This window comes from Neovison vison, chromosome 3 (assembly GCF_020171115.1).
Source record: "Neovison vison isolate M4711 chromosome 3, ASM_NN_V1, whole genome shotgun sequence".
Taxonomy (NCBI): Eukaryota; Metazoa; Chordata; class Mammalia; order Carnivora; family Mustelidae; genus Neogale; species Neogale vison.
This window is the reverse complement of record NC_058093.1, coordinates 121,351,577-121,377,078: the sequence shown is the minus strand read 5'-3', so window position 1 is coordinate 121,377,078 and position 25,502 is coordinate 121,351,577.

The window sequence follows — 25,502 nt, the reverse complement described above, 5'->3', positions numbered from 1 at the left end:
AGAACGAACATGCCATGTTCCTCAGCTGCAATGGTCAATGGAGATGTGCTTTCCAGACATCCACGTGGGAGTACTATGCTACCCAAACTTTTCACGTGGGGGAACCTGGTGTAAACAAACCAGAATCACCCTGTCCAGTAGAAGGATACCTTGCTGTTTGGAGCATCTCACAAGCCCCAGAGTGTGAAAGCCTCCTTGGCCTCTTCACTCCACTCCTCCATTTGTCAGTTATTATAGACACAAACTGTAGTGTGAGCAAACATCTGACATCCACCCTTATTCTGGTGCTGGATGTCTCGAATACACCGCTGCACATTGGAACTGCCTTCCACATGGCACTAAATTGAACAGTAGCTTGGGTTTACAATTCAGTCCTCACCCGACTGGTCCACAGGCCGTCTAGATAGGGAAATCTGGAGCCACAATGCAGCATTCTGCCTTCCCCATCGAATGAAGAAGTGCCTGGTGAGTCTGCCCAGAAACCCCACATGAGGATCAATCAGCTTGGCCCTCGAATCAACCCCAATTTAAAGGCTGCCATGGCCACTAGTGCTGTGTCTGACAACCTGAGCCCCGACCGAGTTTCAGCCACCAGAGAGCGGGCCCCATATCTAGCATTTGGGATGGTCATGACCCAAGTACGTCATCTCTAACCATCCTTGGTATTCAGGCACCTGTCTCCAGACCTTTCCTAGAATCCCTGCCAATTGGAGAACCTGAAGCAAAATAGAGAACTCCTCCGTCCGCATGTCAGGAAACTTGGATATTAGGTTGGCTGTCCAACCCTCAAAGGGGGAGGCAGTTACATCATCAATGAGACCACACCTACTCCTGAGGGCCGCCATGGGTGCAAATAGGCACTGTGACCCTCAGCCTGAGCATGCTTTCAAACAATCACTCAGTTGCACAATCATGATCTGACATTGCAGGCCTCATACCCACCTAGGCCCAAATCCTATCCCTTGGTGGGATGTCCCAGAGGCCCAGAACCAGAGCCCATCTCTGGAATCCCTGTTTTGGGGCACCCCAAGATAGAAAACAGCACTCTTCTCTCCCTGAAAAAGCAACCAAACTATGGAGAGCCGCCAGGATCCATAGACTCCCATGGACCCATGAGACCACACCTGCATTCCGAGGCCATCCTGGACATACAATCCAAGGAGAAAAGCGTGTGTTACTGCCTTCCTGTCACCCTAAATAAAGATCACGACGAGCTGCCCTCCAGGTTTACACATTGGGCCTGTGATCACATCGCCACAAAGACGCTACCCCGAATATGTGTTTCCAAACTTTTCTCCCAAAACCATGGCTCACATGCCCACCAGAATGGGATCTCTAGAGCCACACCACAGAACTCTGGCTGCCACCCCCAAGGACACTGTGCATATCAGATTTTCCCCAAACTTCGAGATTAGGAGAAACCTGGAATGCCCCTGAGTCCAACCCAATATTGCTGGCCACTCTGGACGCAAATTCACAGTCTGAAACACCCTGATTGCCTACATCTAGGGAGACAGCCAAGTCAATGATCGTGAGTTAGAAGATTGAAACTGAAAAGCCCCTAGGCCCTCAATGGAACCCCATTAGGTTTTCAGGCATCCATCCTTAGGGGCCTGTTCTGGAATACCAATTTTTGACACATCATGTGGTCCCTGAGTCACACGACAGTACATCTCCTGTCCCCAGAATGATACCGTGTTCTTCGACCTGTTCCAAATGTTCAGGGTAGGAGAATCCTGAATGGCACCTAGCAACCAGCATATTCTAAGATCATATTGGTAACAAATCAGTATTGTGGACCATCTGCAAGAGATTCCGAGTCAACTAAATGCTTTGGTACTTCTCCCCAGATCCACCAGAAAGAGCCTGCCATGTTCCTCAGCTGCAATGGTCAATGGAGGTGTGCTTTCCAAGCATCCATGCTGGAGAGCTCTACTTCACAAACTTTCCACATGGGGAAACCAAGAGCAAACAAAGAGGACTCCACCTGTCCAGTAGAAAGAAACTTTAATGTTTGGAGCAGCTCACAGGCTTCAGCGTGAGGACTCCTCCATGGCCTCTTGACGCCACCCCTCCATTGGTCGGTCATCATAGACACAAACTCCAGAGTGAGCAAACATCTGACATTCACCCTTATTCTGGTGCTGGATGTCTCAAATAAACCACTGCACATTGCAACTTCCTTCTGCTTGGCACTGAATTGAACCGTAGCTTGAGTTTACAATTCTATCCTCACCAGACTGGTCCCCAAGCCTTCTTGATAAGGAAATCTGGAGCCACAACACAGCATTCTGCTTTCCTCATCGAATGAAGTAGTGCCTGGAGAGTGTTCCCAGAAACCCCACATGAGGATTAATCTGCTCGGCCCTCGAGTCTACCCATATTTAAAATCTGTCATGGCCACTAGTGCTGTGTCTGAAAGAGACAGAGCCCCGACCGAGTTTCAGCAACCAAAGAGCAGGCCCCACATCTACCATTTGGGATGGGCATGGCCCAGTACATCATCTCTACACATCCTTGGTATTCAGACATCTGTCTGCGGACCTTGACTGGAATCCCTGCCAATGGGGGAATGTGAAGCACAATAAAGAACGCCTCTTTCCCCATTGCAATCAACCTGGATGTTGGGATGGGTGTCCAACACTCAAAGAGGGAGCCAGTTACAATACCAATGGGACTACTCCCAATCCTGAGGGATGAAATGGGCACAAACAGGCATTGTGACCCTCAGCCTGAGCATGCTTTCAAACAATCCCTCTCAGTTGCACCACCATGATCCCACATTGCAGACCTGCTACGGCTCTAGACACAAATCCTAAAGCTTGGTGGGATTTTCCAGGTGCCAACTCATATCCCGTTTCTAAAATACCTGTTTTGAGGCACCCCTAAGATGGAAAATAGCACTCTTCCCTTCCCCAAAAAAGTCACCAAACTATGGAGAGCCGCCAGGATCCATAGAGAGGAAAAGTCTCCCATGGACCCATGAGACCACACCCACATTCCGAGGCCATGCTGGACACACAATCCTAAGAGAAAAGCCTGTGCTACTGCCTTCCAGTCACTCTAAATAAAGTTCTTGATGAACTGTCCTCAATGTCTACCCATTGGGCATGCGATCAAATCGCCACAAAGTTGCTAACCTGAATTTGTGTTTCCAGACTTCTCTCCAAAAACAATGGCTCAATGCCCACCAGAATGGGATCTCTGTAGTCACACCACAGAACTCCAGCTGCCATCCCCAAGGAAACTGTGCATATCAGAGTTTCCCAAACTTTCCAGATTAGGAGAAACCTGGAAGGCCCGTGAGCCCACCTTAATATTGCTGGCCACTCTGAATGGAAATTCACAGTCTAAAACACCATGATTACCTGCATCGAGGGAGACAGCCAAGTCAATGATCGTGAGTTAGAAGATTGAACCTAAATGCCCCTAGACCCTCAATGGAACCACATTATATTTTCAGGCATCTGTCCTCAGGGGCCTGTTCTGTAATACGAATTTATGAAACATCATGTGGTCCCTGAGCCACACGACAGAACATCTCCTGTCTACAGCAGGATACTGTGCTCCTCGACCTATGCCAAACACTCAGGGTAGGAGGATCCTGCATGGCACCTTAGCAACCAACACATTCTAAGATCTCCTTGTTAACAAACCAGCATTGTGGCCCATCTGCAAGAGATTCCATGTCAACTCAAGGCCTTGGTACTTCTCCCCAGAGCCGCCAGAATGAACCTGTCCTGTTCCTCAGGTGCGATGGTCAAACAAGATGTGCTTTCCAGGCATCCATGCCGGAGAGCTCTGCTTCACTAACTTGCCACATGGGGGAACCTAGAGCAAACAAAGCGGACTTCACCTGCCCCATAGCAGGAAACCTTATGGTTGGAGCAACTCACAGGCCTCAGCGTGTGAACTCCTCCATGGCCTCTTGACGCCACCCCTCCATTGGTCGGTCATCATAGACAGAAACTCCAGAGTGAGCAAACATCTGACATGCACCCTTATTCCGGTGCTGGATGTCTCAAATAAACCGCTGCACATTGCAACTTCCTTCCGCTTGGCACTGAATTGAACCGTAGCTTGTGTTTACAATTCCATCCTCACCCAACTGGTCCCCAAGCCTTCTTGATAGGGAAATCTGGAGCCATAACACAGCATTCTGCCTTCCACATCGAATGAAGATGTGCCTAGTGAAGGTGCCCAGAAACCCCTCATGAGGATCAACCTGCTTGGTCCTCAAGTAAACCCTGATTTATGAGGTGCCATGGCCATTAGTGCTGTGTCTGACAGAGTCTGAGCCCCGACCAAGTTTCAGCCACCAGAGAGCGGGCCCCATATCTAACATTTTGGATGGTCATGCCCCAAGTATCATCTCTAGCCATCGTTGGTATTCAGGCACCTGTCCCCAGACCTTGGCTGGAATCCCTGCCAATGCAGGAACCTGAAGCACAATAGAAATCTCCTCTTTCCCCATGGCAATAAGCCTGGCTATTGGGATGGGTGTCCAACCCTTAAAGGGGAGCCAGTTACAAGACCAGTGAGACCTCACCCTCTCCTGAGAGCCACCCTGGGCATAAACAGTCATTGTGATCCTCAGCCTGTACATGGTTTCAAATAATCCCTCTCAGTTGCACCACCATGATCCCGCATTGTAGGCCTGGTAGGTCTCTAGGCACAAATCCTAAAACTTGGTGGGATGTTCCAGGTGCCCAGACCCAGAGCCCATCTCTGGAATCCCTGTTTGGGGCACCTCTTAAGATGGAAAACTGCACTCCTCCTTTCCCCGAAAAAGCCACCAAACTATGGAGAGACACCAGGATCCATAGAGAGGAAAAGTCTCTCATGGACCCATGGGACCAAACATGCATTCTGAGGCCATCCTGGACACACAATCCAGAGAGAAAAGCCTGTGGTACTGCTTTCCATTCACCCTAGTTAAAGTTCCTGATGAGGTCTACGCTTTGGGCCTGCGAACACATAGAAACAAATTCTCTAACCCAAATTGTGTTTCCAGACTTCTCTCCCAAAACCGTGCTCACATGCCCACCAGAATGGGATCTCTGGAGTCACACCACAGAGCTCTGGCTGCATTTCCAAGGACATTGCATATCAGAGTTGCCCAAACCTTCCAGTTTAGGAGAAACCTGGAAGGCCCCTGAGCCCACACCAATATTGACAGCCGCTCTGGATGCAAATATGCAGTCTGAAACACCCTGGTTACCTACATCCAGGTAGGCAGCCAAGTCAATGATCATGAGTTAGAAGATTGAACCTGAAATGCCCCTAGGCGTTCAATGGAACCCCATTAGGTTTTCAGGATTTGTCCTCAGGGGCCTGTTCTGAATACCAATTAATGACACATCTTGTGGTCCCTGAGTCACACAACAGAACATGTCATGTCCTGAGAAGGATACCGTGCACTTCGACCTGAAACAAACCCTCAGGGTAGAAGAATCCTGCATGGCTACTTAGCAATCAGCACATTCTAAGATCTCCTTATTAACAAACCAGCATTGTGGCCCATCTGAAAGAGATTCCATGTCAACTCGATGCCTTGGTTCTTCGCCTCAGAACCACCAGAAAGAACCTGCCATGTTCTTCAGCTGCAATGGTCAATGGAGGTGTGCTTTCTAGGCATCCATGCCAGAGACCTCTGCTTCACTAACTTTCCACAAGGGGGAACCTAGAGAAAACAAACCAGACTTCACCTGCCCAGGAGAAGGAAGCCTTATGTTTGGAGCCACTCATAAGCTTCAGCGTGTGAAGTCCTCCATGGACTCTTGACGCCACCCCTCCATTGGTCATTCATCATGGACACAAACTCCAGTGTGAGCAAACACCTGACATGAACCCTTTTCCGGTGCTGGATGTCTCAAATAAACTGCCGCACATTGGAACTGCCTTCCGCTTGGCAATGAATTGACCCGTAGCGTGTGTTAACAATTCCATCCTCACCCGACTGGTCCCCAAGCTCTCTTGATAGGGAAATCTGGAGCCACAACGTAGCATTCTGCCTTCCCCTTTGAATGAAGAAGTGCCTGGTGAGTCTGCCTAGAAACACCACATGTGGATGAATCTGCACTGCCCTCAAGTCAATCCCGATTTATAGGCTTCCATGGCCACTAGTGCTGTGTCTGAAACAGCCGGAGCCCCTACAGAGTTTCAGCCACCATAGAGCGAGACCCATATCTAGAATTTGGGATGATCATGGACCAAGTACGTGATCTCTACTGATCCTTGGTATTCAGGCGCCTGTCCCCAGACCTTGGCAGGAATCCCTGCCAATGGGGGAACCTGAAGCACAATTGAGAACTCATCTTTCCCTAAGGCAATAAACCTGGCTGTTGGGATGGGTATCGAATCCTCAAACGGGGAGCCAGTTACAGGAACAATGAGATGACAGCCACTCCTGAGGGCTGCCCTGGACACAATCAGGCATTGTGACCCTCAGTCTGAGTACACTTTCAAACAACCCCTCTCAGTTTCCCTGCCATGATCCCACATTGCAGGTCTGGTACGCCTCTAGGCACAAATCCTAAAAGTTGGTTGGTTTTTCCAGGTGCCCAGACCCAGAGCCCGCCTCTGTAATCCCTGTTTTGGGGCACCCCTAAGGTGGAAAACAGCACTCTTCCCTTCCCCCAAAAAGCCACAAAACTATGGGGAGCCACCAGGATCTATAGTGAGGAAAAGTCTCCCATGGACCCATGAAAACACACCTGAATTCCAAGGCCATCCTAGACACACAAACCAGACAGAAAAGCCTATGCTACTGACTTCTAGTCCCCCCTAATTAAAGTTGCTGATGAGGGGCCCTACATGTCTACAAATTGGGCCTGCGAACACATCGAAACAAAGTCGTTAACCCAAATTGTGTTTCCAGACTTCTACGCCAAAACCATGGCTCACCTGCCCACAAGCATAGGATCTCTGGAGCCACACCACATAACTCTGGATGCCCTTCCCAAGGACACTGTGCATATCAGAGTTGCCCAAACCTTCCAGATTAGGTGAATCATGGAAGGCCCCTGAGCCTACCACAATAATTTTGGCCACTCTGGATGCAGATGCGGAGTCTGAAACACCCTTTTCACCTACATCCTGGGAGACAGACAAGACAATGATAGTGAGTTAGAAGATTGAAACTGAAATGCCCCTTATTCCTGAATGGAACCCCATTAGGTTTTCAGGCATCTGTCCTCTGGAGCATGCTCTGGAATACCAATTTATGACACATCCTTTGGCCCATAGACACACGACAGAACATGTCCTGTCACCAGAAGGATACCGTTCTCTTCAAAGTGTGCCAAAGCCTCAGGGTAGGAGAATCCTGCATGGCACCTTAGCAACCAGCACATTCTAAGATCTCCTTGGTAAAAAAGCAGCATGTGGCCCATCTACAGGAGATTCCATGTAAATTCAAGCCTTGGTACGTTGCCCGAGAGCCACCAGAAAGAACCTGCCATGTTCCTCAGCTGCGATGGTCAATGGAGGTGTGCTTTCCAGGCATCCATACCGGAGAGCTCTACTTCACTAATTTGCCACATGGGGGAACCTAGAGCATACAAACCAGAATTCACCTGCCCAGTAGAAGGAAGCCTTATGTTTGGAGCGACTCACAGGCTTCAGCGTGTGAAGTCCTCCATAGCCTCTTGACTCCACATCTCCATTGGTCGGTCATCATAGACATAGACTCCAGTATGAGCAAACACCTGGCATGAACACTTTTCCGGTTCTAGATGTCTCGATATACTGCTGCACATTGGAACTGCCTTCCGCTTGGCACTGAATTGAACCGTAGCATGTGTTAACAATTCCATCCTCACCTGACTGATCCCCAGTCCCGCTTGATAGGGAAATCTGGAGCCACAACGCAGCATTCTGCCTTCCCCATCGAATGAAGAAGTGCCTGGTGAGTCTGCTCAGAAACCCCGCATAAGGATCAATTGGCTTGGCCCTCGATTCAACCCCGATTTATAGGCTTCCATGGCCACTAGTGCTGTGTCTGAAAGAGCCTGAGCCCCTACCAAGTTTCAGCCACCAGAGATCGAGACCCATATCTAGCATTTGGGATTTTCATGGCCCAAATACGTCATCTCTACTGATCCTTGGTATTCAGGCATCTGTCCCCAGAATTGGCAGGAATCTCTGCCAATGGGTGATCCTGAAGAACAATAGAGAACTCCTCTTTCCCCAAGGCAATAAACCTGGCTGTTGGGATGGGTGTCGAACCCTCAAAATGGGAGCCAGTTACAGGACCAATGAGACCACGCCCACTCCTGATAGCCGCTCTGGACACAAACAGACATTGTGAGCCTCAGCCTGAGAATGATTTAAAAAATCCCACTCAGTTGCACCGCCATGATCTCGCATTGCAGGCCTGATACGCCTCTAGGCACAAATCCTAAAACTGGTGGGGTTTTCCAGGTGCCCAGACCCAGAGCCCATCTCTGGAATCCCTCCTTTGGGGAAACCCTAAGAATGAAAACAGCACTCTTCCCTTCCCCAAAAAAGCCACCAAACTATGGGGAGCAACCAGGATCCATAGAGAGGAAAAGTCTCCCTTCGACCCATGAGACCACACCTGCATTCCGAGGCCATCCTGGACACACAATCCAGAGAGAAAAACCTGTGCTACCGCCTTCCAGTCACCCTAATTACAGTTCCATACGAGCTGCCCTCCAGGTCTATGCATTGGGCCTGCAATCACATTGCTGCTCACCCTAATCCAAATTTGTGTTTGCAGACTTCTCTACAAAAATCATGGCATACATGCCCTCCAGGATGGTGTCTCTGGATCCACATGACAGTACTGTCCCTGCCATACCCCAAAAAATTGTGCCCTTGAGCCTACCCCAATATTGTCGGACTCTCTGAACACAAATGGGCAGTCTGAAAAACCCTGATCACCCACATCCAGGCAGACATTCAAATCTATGGTCAAATCAGAATAGTGAACCTAACATGCCCTGGGACGTCGTTGGAACCCTAGATTCAGTATTCAGATATCTGTCCTCAGAGGCCTGTTCTGGAATACGAACTTATGCTACAACATGTGGTCCCTGGGCCACACAACAGAATATCTCCTATCTTCAGAAGGAAACCGTGCCCTTCCATCTATTTGAAAGCCCAGTGTAGTAGAATCCTGCACAGCACCTTAGCCACCAGCACATTTTAAGGGCTCCCTGGTAACATACCAGCATTGTGCCCCATCTGAAAGAGATTCCATGTCAACTCAAGGGCTTGGTACATCACTCCAGAGACACCAGAACGAACCTGCCATATTCCTCAGCTGCAATGGTCAATGGAGTTGAGCTATCCAGTTATCCATGCAGTATAGCTCTGCTATCCAAACTTTCCAAATTGGGGACGCTGGAGCAAATAAACCCGACTCCACCTTTCTAGTAGAAGGAAACCTTGATGTATGGAACAGCTCATAAGCCTCAACGTCAAACCCCTCCATGGCCTCTTGACGCCACCTCTCCATTTGTCAGTCATCATAGACACAAACTCCAGTTTGAGCAAATATCTGACATCCGCCCTTATTCAGGTGCTGGATATTCGAATAAGTCCCAAGACATAGGAACTGCCTGCCAATTGGCAATGAATTGATCCGTAGCTTCTGTTTACAATTCCATTCTCACTCCACTGGTCCCCAAGCCCTCTTGATAGGGAATTCTGGAGCCACAATGCAGCATTCTGCCTTCCCTATAGAAAGAAGTGCCTGGTGAGTCTGGCCAGAAATCCCATCTGAAGATCAATCTGCTCGGCCCGTGTGGGAACCCCGATTTAAAGGATACCCTGGACACAAGTGTTGTGTCTGACAGATCCTGAGCCCTTACCTAGTGTCAGTCACCAGAGAGTGGGACCCACATCTAGCATTTGGGATTGCCATGGCTCAAATACGTCATCTCTAGCCATCCTTGGTATTCAGGCACCTGTTCCCAGACCTTGGCTGGAATCCCTGCCAATGGGGGAAATTGAAGCACAATAGAGAACTCCTCCTTCCTCATGGCAGGATATTTGGCTGTTGGGATGGGTGTCCAAAACTCAAAGGGGGATCCAGTTACAAGACCAATGAGACCACGCTCACTCCTGAGGGCCGCCCTGGGCGCAAACAATCATTGTGACCCTCAGCCTGAGCATGCTTTCAAATAATTCCTCTCAGTTACAGCACCATGGTCCCACCTTGCAGGCCTCATACGCCCCTAGGCCCTAATTCTAACCCTCGGTGGAATGTCCCAGACGCCCAGAACCAGAGCCCGTTTCTGGAATCCCTGTTTTGGGGCACCCATAAGATGGAAAACAGCACTCTTCCCTTCCCCGACATAGGCACCAAACTATCGAGAGCTGCCAGGATCCATACAGGGGAAAAGTCACCCATGGACCCATGAGATCACCCCTGCATTCTGAGGCCATCCTGGACACACAATCCAGAGAGAAAAGCCTGTGCTACTGTCTTCCAGTCACCCTAAGTAAAGTTCCTGACGAGCTGCCCTCCAGGTGTACGCATTGGGTCTGCGATCACTTCGCCACAAATTCGCTTACCCGAATTTGTGTTTCCAGACTTCTATTCCAAAACCATGGCTCACGTGCCCACCAGAATGGGATCTCTGGAGCCACACCACAGAATTCTGGCTGCCATCCCCAAGGAGACTGTGCATATCCGAGGTGCCCAAACCTTCCACATTAGGAGAAACCTGGAAGGCCCCTGAGCCCACTCCAATATTGCCAGCCATGCGGGACGCAAATGCACAGTCTGAAACACTCTGATCACCTACATCCAGGGAGACAGCCAAGTCAATGTTCATTAGGTAGAAGATTGAACCTGAAATGCCTCTATGCCCTCAATGGAACACCATTAGGTTTTCAAACATCTGTCTTCAGGGGCGCTAACAGACTTTGAGCCACCAGAGAGTGGGCCCCATATGTAGCATTTGTGATGATCATGGCCCAAGTACGTCATCTCTACCCTTTCTTGGTATTCAGGCACCTGTCCTCCGACCTGGGGTGGAATCCTCACCAATGGGGAAACCTGAAACACAATACAGATCTCCTCCTTCCTCATGGCAGGAAACTGGGCCCTTGGGAAGGTTGTTCAACCCCCAAAGTGGGAGCCAGCTACATGGACAATGAGACCATGGCCACTCCTGAGGGCCGCCCTGTCCACAAACAGGCATTGTGACCCTCAGCCTGAGCATGCTTTCAAACAAGCCCTCTCATTTGCACCAACATGACTCTGCATTGTAGGCCTGGTACACCCTTAAGCCCAAATCCTAAACCTTGGTGGGATTTTCCAGGGACACTGATCCAGAGCTTGTCTCAGGAATTCCTATTTTGGTACACCCTTAAGATTGAAAACTGCACTCTTCCCTTCCCGGAAAAAGCTACCAAACTATGGACAGCCACCAGGATCCTAAGTGAGGTAACATCTCCCATGGACCAAGAGACCACACTTGCATTCAGAGACCATCCTGGACACACAATACAGATAGAAAAGCCTGTGTTATCACCTTCCAGTAACACTAATTACAGTTCCTTACAAGCTGCACTCCAGGTCTACACATTTTGCCTGTGATCACCTTTTCACTTACCCTAACCTGCATTTGTGTTTGCAGACGTCCCTCCCCAAACCATGACTCATATGCCCTCAAGGATATGGTCTCTGAATCCAGGCCACAGGACTGTGCCTGCCATCTACAAGGAAAAGGTGCCTGCCAAAGCAGCCCAAACCTTTCAGATTAGGAGATACATGCAAGGCCCCTGAGCCCACCCCAACATTTTTGGCAGCGCTGGACTCAAGTGCCCGTCTGAAACACCCTGATCACCTACATCCAAGCAGACAGCCAAATCAATGTTCCTGAGTCAGAAGATTGAATCTGACATGCCCCTAGGACTTTATAGGAACCCTGGATTAGGTTTTCAGGCATCTGTTTTCAGGGTCCTGTTCTCGAATACCAACTTAGGATACATGTGGTCCCTGAGCCACACAACAGAACATCTCCTGTCCCCAGAAGGAAACTGTGCCCTTCGACCTGTGCCAAACCTCAGGGCTTGAGAATCCTGCACATCACCTTAGACACCAGCACATATGCTAGTTTGTGCTTTGCTCCAAACCACAAGGTTTCCATCTGCAGTACAGCCGAATCCCATTGAACGGCTCCAGGATGTCCCATATGGAAGGACTGGAGAGCAGGGTTCGAAGGATGGATGTCTGTACACCATACCTCGCATTTCCATTGGCTATAAGTGACAAGACATGTTTGAACTGCTTCCTCTGGGGCAAGCTACCCAGGGGGCTGAGTTGAAATGGACTCTCTGAGGATGGGTCGTAGTGTGGGTTTGTGTCCATGGAGACCGTGGAATGTGCTGGTGGCTCAGGGGCCTTGCAGAATTTGCCTAACCAAAGGGTTTGATATGGCTCCAATAAAAAAAACTCCCCATGTGGAGATGAGAGAGGTTCTGTTTGGTGCCTCAGAAAAGTTCCAGATGCTGGTCTTTAAAACAGTTCTCTGAAGAGAGAAACCTGGAAAACAAAGCTAGGGTTCAGATTAGTGCCTAGGTGCCTCTCCGTTTCAATATTCTGTCTCTGGGGACACTGTCTGAGTGTCTAAGTGGAGATAGTTGCTCAGCTGGTGTCAGAGTGCCCCTCTTAGTCCAGGGTAGCCTACACTATTGGCATGGCCTCAGAGACCTTGGAGGTTTCTCCTAATCTGTAGCGTTGTGACAAACGGATTGGGCACAGTTTTCATGGAGAGGACAGGCACAGTCCTTCCGTTTGTCTCCATAGGTCCTAGTCTGGAGGGTGTGTGGGTCAGGACTGGGGGCACAAATGTCTGAAAACACAAACTCGGCTTAGGTGTGGCGCCGAGGGTATGGCAGGCCAGATCCACACACCGTGAGGGGAGCTCCTCGGCTTATGAAAGAAGGGCGAATGGGAGGCAGTCACACAAGCGTTTGTCTCTGGATGTTGTGTCTCCCATAGCCGTGGAATGTAGGGGTGGCCTCAGGTCTATGGAATAGTCTCCCTCTCTGAGGAGTTGGAACAACTCCAAAGATTTTGGGGTCATTTTGTGGGAAGGGTAGAGTCCTGTTGTCTGGCTCAGGTGTTTCTCCAGGAGAGGGACTCCAGATCACAGCCCTGGGTATGAGTGACTGGAAAACTCGAACTCGGGTAAGGATTGGGATCATAGGGGCTTGGCCAGTCCCATATGTGGGCCCTTGGTTCAGGCCGTGAGAGGCCTTACTTCGACATGGGGCTCATGCTGATGGTCACAATGTGAGTTTGTGCCCAAGGCGGCACTCAAGTTTGGGCTTGGACTCAGGGGCCATGAAGGTTTCTCTTACCCTGAAGGTGTGACTCCATGCCAACAGCAAGGTTTACAGCCATGGGGAAGGAGGAGTTGGTTTTGTGCTTCAGGTACCCACCTGTGTGAGGATTTGATATAATGTCTAGGTTCAGATGTTAGAAAACACGGGTTGGGAAGAGATGACGGCCTAAGGCCATGGCGTGTCAGATGTGTTGGGTGTGAGGCCAGCTGTCTCCTTGTCTGTCGGGACGTCTGACCTCAGGCTGTGTCAGACAGAGCATTAGTGCCCAGGGCAGCTTATCCAATTGGGGTGCAGTCGAGGCCCGAGCAGGTGGATCCTCATTTGGGGTTTCTGGAGAGCCCCATAGGGCAAGGTTTTTCTTCTGGTGGGAAGGCAGAGGGTGGCATTGTGGTTCCAGAATTCCCAGTCTGGAGGGCTTGTTTGCCATGAGTGTGAGGAAGGCAGTCTGAAAACACAAGCTAACGTTAGGTTTGTGGCCTAGGGCATGGCAGTCCCACTCTGCAGAGTCTGAATAGAGATCTCCTGCATCTGAGGTCAGCGCAAATATCAGACGTTGCCTCAGGCTAGAGATTGTGTCCATGATGGCCCCTTCCTGAAGGGGGTGGGAGCCTCACGAGGCCAGGGATGTTTCCCTATGCTGGGAGTTATGAGCTTCTCCAAACCTCAAGGTTTCCTTCTGCAGGACAGTCGAATCCTATTGGATGGCTCCAGGAAACCCCATATGGACAGACTTGAGAGCAGGTGTCTAAGCATGGATGCCTGTAAATGTCACCTCACATTCTCATTGGTTGCTCGGGGCAAGGCAGGCTCAATCCGTATGCACTTGGGTGGGCTACCCAGAGGGTTGAGTTGAAATGGACTCTCCTAGGGATGAGTCATCATGTGGGTTGGTGGCCATGGAGACCTTGTAATGTGGTGGTAGCTCAGGGAATCTGCAGGACTCTCCAACCCGAAGGATTTGACATAGCTCCAACAAGAATGCTTCCCATGTGGAGATGAGAGGTGTTCTGTTTGGTGCCTCAGGAAAGCCCCATATACTGGTCTTTGAACCCAGGCCTCTGAGGAGTGACCCCTGGAAACCAAAGTAAGATTACAGATTAAGGCCTAGGGGCATATCCGGTTCAATCTTCTGTCTCTACGGACATTTGTCTGCATGTCTGTGTGGAGGTAGTTGCTCAGCTTGTGTCAGGATGCCCCTGTTTGTACAGGGCGGCTTCCAGTAGTGGGATGTCCTCGGGGGCCTTGAGGTTTCTCCTGTTCTGTGGGGTTGTGGGCAATTGAATGGGCACAGTCTCCTATAAGAGAGCAGTCCTTTGGTCTGGCTCCAGGTGTAGCCTGGAAGCTTTGTAGGCCAGGGCTGTGGGGACAGACGTCCAAAAACACAAAGTCGGCTGAGGTTTGGGCCGAGGTTATGGCAGGAGTGATCTACAGTTCGTGAGGTGAACTCCTCGTGATTAGAAAGGAGGGCGAGTGAGAGGCGGTCATTCAGCTTTATGTCTCTGGATGTTGTATTCACATTGGTCTTTTAATGTAGGGGTGGCCTCATGGGCCGTGGAAGAGTTTCCCTCTCTGGTGATTTGCCCAGCTGCCAAGAGTTTGGGGTCATTCTGTTGGAAGTGAGGAGTCCTTTTTTCTGCCTCATGTGTCCCCCCAGTATAGGGATTCTAGAGCAGAACACTGGGTACAGATAACTGGAATACCCGCCCTCTGGTTAGGCCTGGGGGCTTATGGGCATGGCAAGCCTCATATTCGGGCTCTTGGTCCAGCCACTGAGAGGCATTACTTGAAGAGTGGACTCACGCTGAGGGTCACAATGCGTGTTTGTGCCCAAGGCAGCCCTCAATCATGGGTGGGGCTTCACTGAGCATGCAGGTTTCTCCTACACTGAACCTTGGACATGCCAACCTCAAGGTGTTTTGCCATGGGGAAGGAGGAGTTCTGATTTCTACATCACATTCACCTCTGGGCAGTCATTGGAGATAAGGTCTAGGTTCAGAAGCCTGAAATCTGAGGTTGGGAAGAGATGACAACCTAAGGCCATGGCAGGTCCAATGTGTTCAGTTTGGGGCCAGCTTTCTATGTGTCATTCAGGAGGTCTGTGCTCAGGCTTGCCAGACAGGGCATTAGTGCCCAGATAGGCTGTATAATTGGGGTCAGTCGAGTGGTGTGCAGAAGATAATCATTTGGGGTTTCTCGGTAGCCCCATAGGGCAAAATTTTCTTCTGGAGGGCAGGCAGAGTGCGGCATTCTCGCTCCGGAATTGCTAAACTGGAGGGCTTTTAGGCCAGGATTGTGAGGACGTACGTCTGAGAACACAAACTTGGCTTGGTTTCGGGGTGAGGACACGGCAGGAACACTCTGCAGTCCTGAATCGAGATTTCGTGCATCTGATGTCAGGGCGAGGATCAGACGTTGGCTCAAGTTGGAGTTTGTGTCCATTATGGCCCCTTCATGAAGGGGGATCATCACGAGGCCATGGTGGTTTATCCATGATGGGAGTAGTGAGATGCTCCAAACCACAAGGATTTTCTGCGGGTCAATTGAAACATGTTGGATGACTCCAGGACATCCCAGATGGAACGACTCCAGAGCAGGGTTCTAAGGATGGATGCCTTGGCAGTCTGCCTCACATTTCAATTGTCTCCTAGTAACAGGACTCGTTTCATCTGCTGGTTCTGGCATAGCAATCGATGGGTCTGAGTTGAAATGGATTCTCTTGAGGATGGATCATAATGTGGGTTTGTGTCCATTGAGACCTCGGAATGAGTCGGTGGCACTGGGACTCTGAAGGGTTCTCCTAACCAGAAGCTTTGACACGGCTCCAGTGAGCAAGTTTCCCATGGGGAGACAAGATTTGTTCTAATTGGTGCTTCAGTAATCCCCATAAGTGGGTATTGGAAACCAGAACTCTGAGGAGAGATGCCTGGAAGCCAAAGCAATGGATCTGATTAGGACCTAGGGTCCTGTCCGGTTTAATCTTCTTCTCTCGGGTCATCTGTCTACGGGTCTGAGTGGAGGTAGTTCCTCAGCTGGTTTCAGATAGTCCCTGTTCGTCCCGGGTGGTCTACACTATTGGGATGGCCTCTGTGACATAGGAGGTTTCTCCTAATTTTCAAGTTTATGGCCAATGAAATGGACAGAATTCCTTTGGGGAGGGAAGGCACAGTCCTGAGGTGTGGCTCCAGGGGCCCAAGCATGGAGGGTGTGTGGACCAGAGCTCTGGTGACAGAAGTCAGAAAACAGAAACTCGGCTTAAGTTTGGGGACGTAGTTATGGGAGGCCTGATCTATAGACCTTGAGGAAAACTCTTCAGGATATGAACAAAGGGTGAGTATGAGGCACTTGCTCAGGATTTTGTCTCTGGATTTTTTGTCACCAATGGTTGTGGAATGTAGGGGTGGCCTCATGGGCCATGGACGAGTCACCCTCTCTTGGGATTTGGCCCGATCACAATATTTTGGGGCCATTCTATGGGATGGGAGGAGTCTGTTCTGATTTCTTAACTCAGGCGTGCCACTAAAAGAGGAATTCCAGAGCAGAGCCCTGGGGAGGGGCGGATGGACAACCCGAACTCTGGTTAAGATAGGGGACCTAGGGGCATCACAAGCCAGATATGCGGGACCTTGGTCCAGCCACTGAGAGGTCTTACTTGAGGACAGGGCTCACACTGAGGGTCACAATGCATGTTTGTGCCCAACGCAGCCCTCAAGCTGGGACTCATGAGCCACGCAGGGTTTTCCTACACTAAACTTTGGACAACACGCCAACCACAAAGTTTCTTGCCATGGGGAGGGAGAAATTCTGATTTCTGCATCAAGTTCACCCCTGAGCAGTGATTTGAGATAAGGTCTAAGTTCTGAAACCTTAAAACAGAGGTTGGGAAGAGATGAAGACCTAAGGCCATGATGGGTCCGATGTGCTCACTGTGCAGCCAGCTGACTGAATTTGGTTTCGGAGGTCCAGGCTCAGGTTTTGTCAGTAAGGACATTAGTGCCCAGGGCAGCCTGTATAATTGGGGTACTGTCAAGTGGCATGCAGTTTGATCCACATTTGGGGTTTCTAGGTAGCTCCAGAGGGCAATGATTTTCTTCTGGAGGGCAGGCAGAGTGCTGCATTGTAGTTCTGGAATTGCGAAACTGGAGGGCTTGTGGGCCAGGAGTGTGAGGACGGAAGTCTGAGAACACAAGCTAGGCTTAGGTTTGTGGGTGAGGGCACGGCAGTCACACTCTGCAGAGCTGAATCAAGATCCCATGCATCTGAATTCAGGGTGAGGATCAGACGATAGCTCAGGTTGGTGTTTCTGTCCCTGATGGCCCCTTCATGAAAGGGGGAGGATCACGAGGCTATGGAGGTTTTCCCACGATGGGAGTTGTGAGATTCTCCAAACCGCTAAGATTCTTCTACGGGACAATTGAGACCTGTTGGTTGGCTCCAGGACTTCCCATATGGAACGATTCTGAGAAGGGTTCTAACGATGGATGGCTGGGCAGCCCGCCTTGCATTCCAATTGTCTCCTAGTGACAAGACAGGTTAGATCTGTGGCTCTGGGGTAGCAACCGAGGGGGCTGAGTTGAAATGGACTCTCCTGTGGATGGGTCCTAATGTGGGTTTGTGTCCATGGAGACCTTGGAATGAGGCGGTGGCACTGGGGCCTTGAAGTGTTCTCCTAACCAGAGACTTTGACACAGCTCCAACATACAAGTTTCCCATGTGGAGACGGGATTTGTTCTGATGGTGCCTCAATAAACAGCCGTATGCTGGTATTGGAATCCAGGCCTCTGAGGACAGATGCCTGTAAACCAAAGCAATGGATCCGATTAGGGCCTAGGGGCCTGTTTGTTCCAATTTACTTCTGGGAACATCTGTCTCTGAGTCTGAGTGCAGGTAGGTGCTCAGAAGGACTCAGATTGCCCCTGTTTGTCTTGGGAAGCCAACTTTATTGGAATGGCCTTGGGGACTTTGGAGGTTTATCCTATTTTTAGGGTTGTGGCCAATGGAATGGGCAGAATTCCTTCGGAGGGGGCAGGTACAGTCCTCAGGTTTGACTCCAGTGACCTGAGCCTGTAGGGTGTGTGGGCCAGGGCTGTGGGGACAGTTGTCTGAAAACACAACTTTGGCTTAGGTTTCGGGTCATAGGTATGGCAGAACTGATCTACAGACCGTGAGGAGAACTCTTCGGTATATGAACAAAGGGCGAGTGTGAGGTGCTTGCTCAGGCTTTTGTCTCTGGATATTGTGTCACTGATGGCCGTGGAATGTCCGGGTGTGCTCATGGGCAATGGACGAGTCTTCCTCTCTGGGGATTTGGCCCGATCCCAAGAGTTTGGTGTCATTCTGTATGAATGGAGGAGTCCGTTTTGTTTTTTTACCTCAGGTGTCCCAGCAAAAGAGGAATTCCAGAGCAAAGCCCTCGGGAGTGGCAAATGGAAAAACCGACCTCTGATTAAGAATGGGGGCTATGGGCATGGTAGTCCCATATGCGGGCTTTTGGTCCAGGCACTGACTGGCCTTACTTGAGGACAGGACACACGCTGAGAGTCACAATGCGTTTTTGTGCCCAATGCACCACTCTAGAATGCTCATGGGCCATGCTCATTTCTCCCACAATGAACATTGGACAACATGCCCATCACAAGATTTCTTGCCAAGGGGAAGGAGGACTGTGATTTCTGCATCATGTTCACCACTGGGCAGGGATTGGAGATAAGTTCTCAGTTCTGAAGCCTGAAAAACGAGGTTGAAAGAGATGACAACTTAAAGCCATGGCAGGTCCAATGTTCTCAGTGTGTGGCCAAGTGTCTGATTTACGGTTGGGAGGTCTGGGCTCAGACTGTGTTAGACAGGACAATAGTACCCAGGGTAGACTGTATAATTGGGGCCTAGTCGAGTTGAATGCAGGTTGATCTTCATTTGGGGTTTCTGGATAGCCCCATAAGGCAACATTTTTCTTCTGGAGGGCAGGCAGGGTGCTGCATTGTGGCTCCAGTATTGTCAGACTGGAGGGCTTGTGGGCGAGGAGGGTGAGGATGGAAGTCTGAGAACAGAAGCTGGGCTTATGATTCAGGGTGGAGGCATGGTAGGCACACTCTGCAGAGCTGTATCGAGATCTCATGCATCTGAATCAGGATGAGGATCAGATGTTGGCTCAGGTTGGAATTTCTATCCATGATGGCCCTTTCATGAAGGGGACTGGGAAGCACGGTGCAAAGGAGGATTTCCCACGATGGAAGTTTTGAGATGCTCAATGCAGCAAGGATTTTTTCTGTTGGATGGCTCCAGGACGTCTCATATGGGATGACTGCAGAGCAGGGTTCTAAGGCTTGATGCCTGGGCAGCCTGCATCACATTTCGATTGTCTTCTTGTGAAAAGACAGGTTTGATCGGCTGACTGAGAGGGAGTAAAGAGGATCCTGCAATGTGCTACAATTTGGGTTTGAGTCCATGGAGACCTTGGAATTTTGGGGTGGCACCAGGGCCCAGAAGGATTCTCCTAACCATATGTTTTGACACAGCTCCAATGAGCACGTTTCCCATGTGGAGATAAGATGTGTTCTGATGGGTCCCTCTGGAAACCCCCATATGCTCATATTGGAAACCAGGCCTCTGGGGAGAGATGCCTGGAAACCAAGAAATGGATCTGATTAGGGCCTAGGAGCCTGCCCAGTTCAATCTTCTTCTCTGGAGACATCTGTTTATGGGTCCGAGTGGAGGTAGTTGCTCGGCTGGTGTCAGATCGCCCCTGTTTTTCCTGGGCAGCCTACATTATTGGGCTGGTCTCGGGGACTTTGGAGGTTTCTCCTAATTTATATGGTTGTGGCCAATGGAATGGGCAGAATTCCCTTGGAGAGGGCAGGCACAGTCCTCTGGTGTGGCTTCAGGGGTCCCAGACAGGACGGTGTGTGGGCCAGGACTGTGGGGACAGAAGTCTGAAAACACAAACTCAGCTTAAGTTTCGGGACATAGGTATGGCAGGCCCGATCTACAGACCATGAGGAGAACTCTTTGGGATATGAACAAAGGACGAGTGTGAGGTGCTTATTCAGGCTTTTTTCTCTGGATTTTGTGTCAATGATAGTCATGGAATGTGGGGGTGGCCTCATGTGATATGGACATGTGTACCTCTCTGGGGATTTAGCCTGATCCCAAGAATTTGAGGTCATTCTGTGGGATAGGAGGAGTCCGTTCTGTGTTTGTTTGATTTTGTTTTGTTTTGTTTTGTTTTACCACAGGTGTCCCACCAAAGGAGGAATTCCAGAGCAGAGCCCTGAGTGGGGTGACTGGACAACCCAACCTCTAGTTAAGATTGGGGGCCTCGGGGCATGGCAAGCCCCATATGTGGGCCCTACTGAGGGCCCTTACTTGAGGACAGTGCTCATGCTGAGTATCACTATGTGTGTTTGTGCCTAATGCTGCCTTCTTGCACGGGTGGAGCCTCATGGGCCATGCTGGTTTCTCCTACACTGTACATTAGAAAACATAACAAACACAAGGTTTCTTGTCATGGGGAAGGGGGACTTTTGATTTCTGCATCACGTTCGCCCCTTGGCAGGGTTTGGAGATAAGGTCTAAGTTCTGAAGCCTGAAAAGCTAGGTTGGGAAGAGATGACGTGCTAAGACCATGGCGGGTCCAATGTGCTCAGTGTGCGGTCAGCTGTCTGGGTGTCGGTCGGGAGGTCCGGGTTCAAGCTGTGTCAGACAGGGCACTAGTGCCCAGGGTGTACTATATAATTGGGCTACAGTCGAGTGGCGTGCAGGTTGATCCTCATTTGGGGTCTCTTGGTAGCCCCAGAGAGCAATGTTTTTTTGTTTTGTTTTGTTTTGTTTTTTTCTGGACGGCAGGCAGAGTGCTGCATTGTGGCTGTGGAATGCCAAACAGGAGGGCTTGTGGGCCTGGAGGGTGAGGACTGAAGTCTGAGAACACAAGCTAGGCATAGGTTCGGGGCGAGGGCACTGAAGACACACTCTACAGAGCTGAATCGAGATCTCGTACACCTGAAGTCAGGGCGAGGATCAGACATTGTCTCAGGTCCGAGTTACTGTCCAAGGTGGTCCCTTCATGAAGGGGGGTGGGGCAACACGAGGCCATGGAGATTTTCCCTCGATGGGAGTTTTGAGTTGTTTCAAACTGCTAGAATTTCTTCTGCGGGCAATTGAGACATGTTGGATGGCTTAAGGACGTCCCATATGGAACAACTCCAGAACAGTGTTCTAAAATTTGATGCCTGGGCAGCCCTCTTCATATTCCAATTGTCTCCTTGGGACAAGAGAAGTTCAATCTGCTGGCTCTGGGGGAGCAACCAAGAGGGGTGTGTTGAAATGGACTCTTCTGCGGATGGGTCATAATATGGGTTTGTGTCCTGGGAGACCTTGGAATGGGGCAGTGTCACTGGGGCTCTGAAGGATTCTCCTAACCGGAGGTTTTGACACAGCCCCAACGAGCAAGTTTCTAATATGGAGATGAGATGTGTTCGGATCGGTGCCTCAGGTATCCCCCACATGCTGGTATTGAAAACCAGTCCTCTGTGGCGATTCCTGGAAATAAAAACAATGGATCCGATTAGGGTCTAGGGTCTTGTCTGGTTCAATCTTCCTCAGGGGGAAATCTGTCTACGGGTCTGAGTGGTGGTAGCTGCTTAGCTGGTGTCAGAGGACCCCTGTTTGTCCTGTGGTGCCGACACTATTGGGATAACCTCAGGCGCTTTGGAGGTTTCTCCTAATTTGTACGGTTGTAGCCAATGGAATGGGCAGAATACCCTTGTAGAAGGCATGCACAGTCCTGAGGTGTCACTCCAAGGACCCCAGCCAGGAGGATGTTTGGGCCAGGCTGTGGGGACAGAAGTCTGAAAACACAAACGTGGCTTAAGTTTGGGGATATAGGTATGGCCATCGTTGACACAAAATCCAGACAAAAACCTCCCTTTGTTCATATAGCCCTTTGTTCATATCCCGAAGAGTTCTCATGATCTGCAGATCAGGACTGCCATACCTATGTCCTCAAACCTAAGCCGAGTTTCTGTTTTCAGACTACTGTCCCCACAGTCCTGGCCACACACCCTCCAGGATGGGGCGCCTTGTGCCCAACCTCAGGACTGTGCCTGCCCTCTCCAAGGGAATTCTTCCCATTCCATTGGCCACAACTGTAAAAATTAGAAGAAACCTCCAAAGTCCTCAGGGCCATTCCAATATTGTAGGCCACCCAGGACAAACAGGGGTGATCTGACACAAGCTGAGCAGCTAGCTCCACACAGACCCGGAGACAGATGTCCACAGAGAAGAAGATTGAAACGTACAGGACCCTAGGCTCTAATCAGATCCATTGCATTGGTTTCCAGGCATCTCTCCTTAGAGGCCTGGTTTCCAATACCAGCATATCAGGATTTCTAGAGGCAACCATCAGAACAAATCTCGTCTCCACATTGGAAATGTAATCTTTGGATCTCTGTCAAAACCTCTGGTTGGGAAATTCCTTCAGGGCCCCGGATCCACCGCCCCTTTCCAAGGTCTCCATGGACACAAACGCACAATATGACCCATCCTCAGGAGAGTCTATTTCCACTCATTCCCCTCGGTTGATCCCCCAGAGCCAGCAGATTGAACCTGCCTTGTCGCTAGGAAATAATTGAATGTGAGGTGTGCATACCACGCATCCATCCTTAGAATCCTGCTCTGGAGTCATTCTGTATGGGACCTCCGGAAGCCATCCAACAGTTCTCGAGGGTCCTACAGAAGGAATCTGTTCTGTAGCATCTCACAGCTCCCATCGTGGGAATACCTATATGGTCTCTTGAGAACCTCCCCCTTCATGAAGAGGCTGTCATGTACAGAAACTCCAACCTGAGTAAAAGACTGATCCATGTCAAGAGTTCAGATGCATGAGATCTCAATTCAGCTCTGCAGAGTGTGCCTGCCGTGCCTTTGCCCCAAAACCTAAGCCTAACTTGTGTTCTCAGACTTCCGTCCTCACAATCCTGGCCCACAAGCCCTCCAGTTTGGGAATTCTAGAGCCACAATGTAGCTATCTGCCTGCCCCAAGAAGAAAAACTTTGCCATATGGGGTTACCCACAAACCCCAAATGAGGATCAACCTACACGCCATTCGACTGTACCCCAATTATACAATCTATGCTTGGCAGTAATATCCTGTCTGACACAACCTGTGTCTGGACCTCCCAACTGACACCGAGATAGTTGACCACACACTGAGCACATCGTACCCAACCATGGCCTTATATCGTCATTTCTTCCCCACCTCATTTTACAGGATTCAGAACCTAGACCTTATTCCAGTCACAGTCCAGTGTTGAACCTGATGCAGAAATCAGAGCTCCTCCTTCCGCATGGCAAGAAACCATGTGGTTAGCATGTTGTTGAATGTTCACATTAGGAGCAACCAGCGTGGCCCATGAGGCCCCATCCATGCTTGAGGGCCAGGTTGGGCACAAGCTCACACTATGACACTCAGTGTGAGCCCTGTCCTCAAGTAAGGCCTCTCAGTGACTGGACAAGGAGCCAGCATATGGGGCTTGCCATGCCCCTAGGACCCCATTCTAAACCAGCACTCAGGTTGTTCAGTCACCCATCCCCAGGGCTCTCCTCTGGAATCCGTCTTTTGGTGGGACACTTGAGGTAAAAACAAAAAACAAAAAAAAAAAAAAACAGAGATTATGCTGAATGAAATAAGTCAAGCAGCGAGAGTCAATTATCATATGGTTTCACTTATTTGTGGAGCATAACAAATATCATGGAGGACAAGGGGTGTTAGAGAGGAGAAGAGAGTTGGGGTAAATTGGAAGGGGAGGTGAATCATGAGAGACTATGGACTCTGAAAAACAATCTGAGGGGTTTGAAGTGGCGGGGGTGTGGGAGGTTGGGGTACCAGGTGGTGGGTATTATAGAGGGCACGGTTTGCATGGAGCACTGGGTGTGGTGAAAAAATAATGAATACTGTTTTTCTGAAAATAAATAAATTAAAAAAAAAAAAAACAGAAAGGACTCCTCCCATCCTAAAGAATGACAACTAACTCTTGGGATCGGTCCAAATCGCCAGAGAGGGATACACGTACATAGCCAATGAAGCCACCTCAACATTCAATGGCTAACATTGACACAAAACCCAGAGAAAAAAGCTGATGAAGCGCTGAACATTCGCCCTTTGTTCATATCACGAAGAGTTCTCCTCACCGTCTGCAGATTGTGCCTGCCATACCTACGTCTCCAAACTTAAGCCAACTTTGTGTTTTCAGACTTCTGTCCCCACAGCCCTGGCCCACACACTCTCCAGGATGGAGCCCCTGGAGCTACACCTCAGGTGTGTGCCTGGCCTCTCCACGGGAATTCTGCCCATTTCATTGGCCCCAACACTACAGATTAGGAGAAGCCTCCAAAGACTCCAAGGCCATCCCAATACTGTGGGCCGCCAGGGACAAACAGGGGTGATCTGACACAATCTTAGCAACTACCTCCACTCAGACTGGTAGATAGATGTCCCCAGAGAAGACTGAACCAGACACGCACTTAGGCCCTGATCAGATCCGTTGCTTTGGTTTCCAGGCATCTCTCCACAGAAGCCTGGTTTCCCATGCCAGCATATGGGATTTCCTGAGGTACCAATCAGTAAAAATGTCCTCTCCAAATGGGAAACTTGCTCTTCGGAGCTGGTCAAAACCTCCACTTAGGAGAATCCATCAAGGCCTCATAGTCACCGCCCCATTACAAGGTCTCCATGGACACAAACCCACATTATAACCCATCCTTCGGAGAGTCCATTTCAACTCAGCCCACTCGGTTGCTCCCCCACAGCCAGCAGGTCGAACCTCCCTTGTCGCTAGCAGATAATTGGAATGTGAGACGGGCTGCCCACCGATCCATCCTTAGATCTCTGCTCTGGAATTGTTCTCTTTGGGACGTCTTGGAGTCATCCAACAGTCTGAACAGTCCCACAGAAGGAATCCTTGCAGTTTGTAGCATTTCAAAACTCCCATCATGGGAGTACCTCCATGGCCTCGTGAGATCCTCTCCTTCATGAACGGGCCATCATGGACGGAAACTCCAACCAGAGCCAACGTCTGATCCTCTCCCTGACTTCAGATGCACGAGATCTCAATTCAGCTCTGCACAGTGTGCCTGCCATGCCGTTGCCCCAAAACCTAAGCCTAGCTTGAATTCTCAGACTT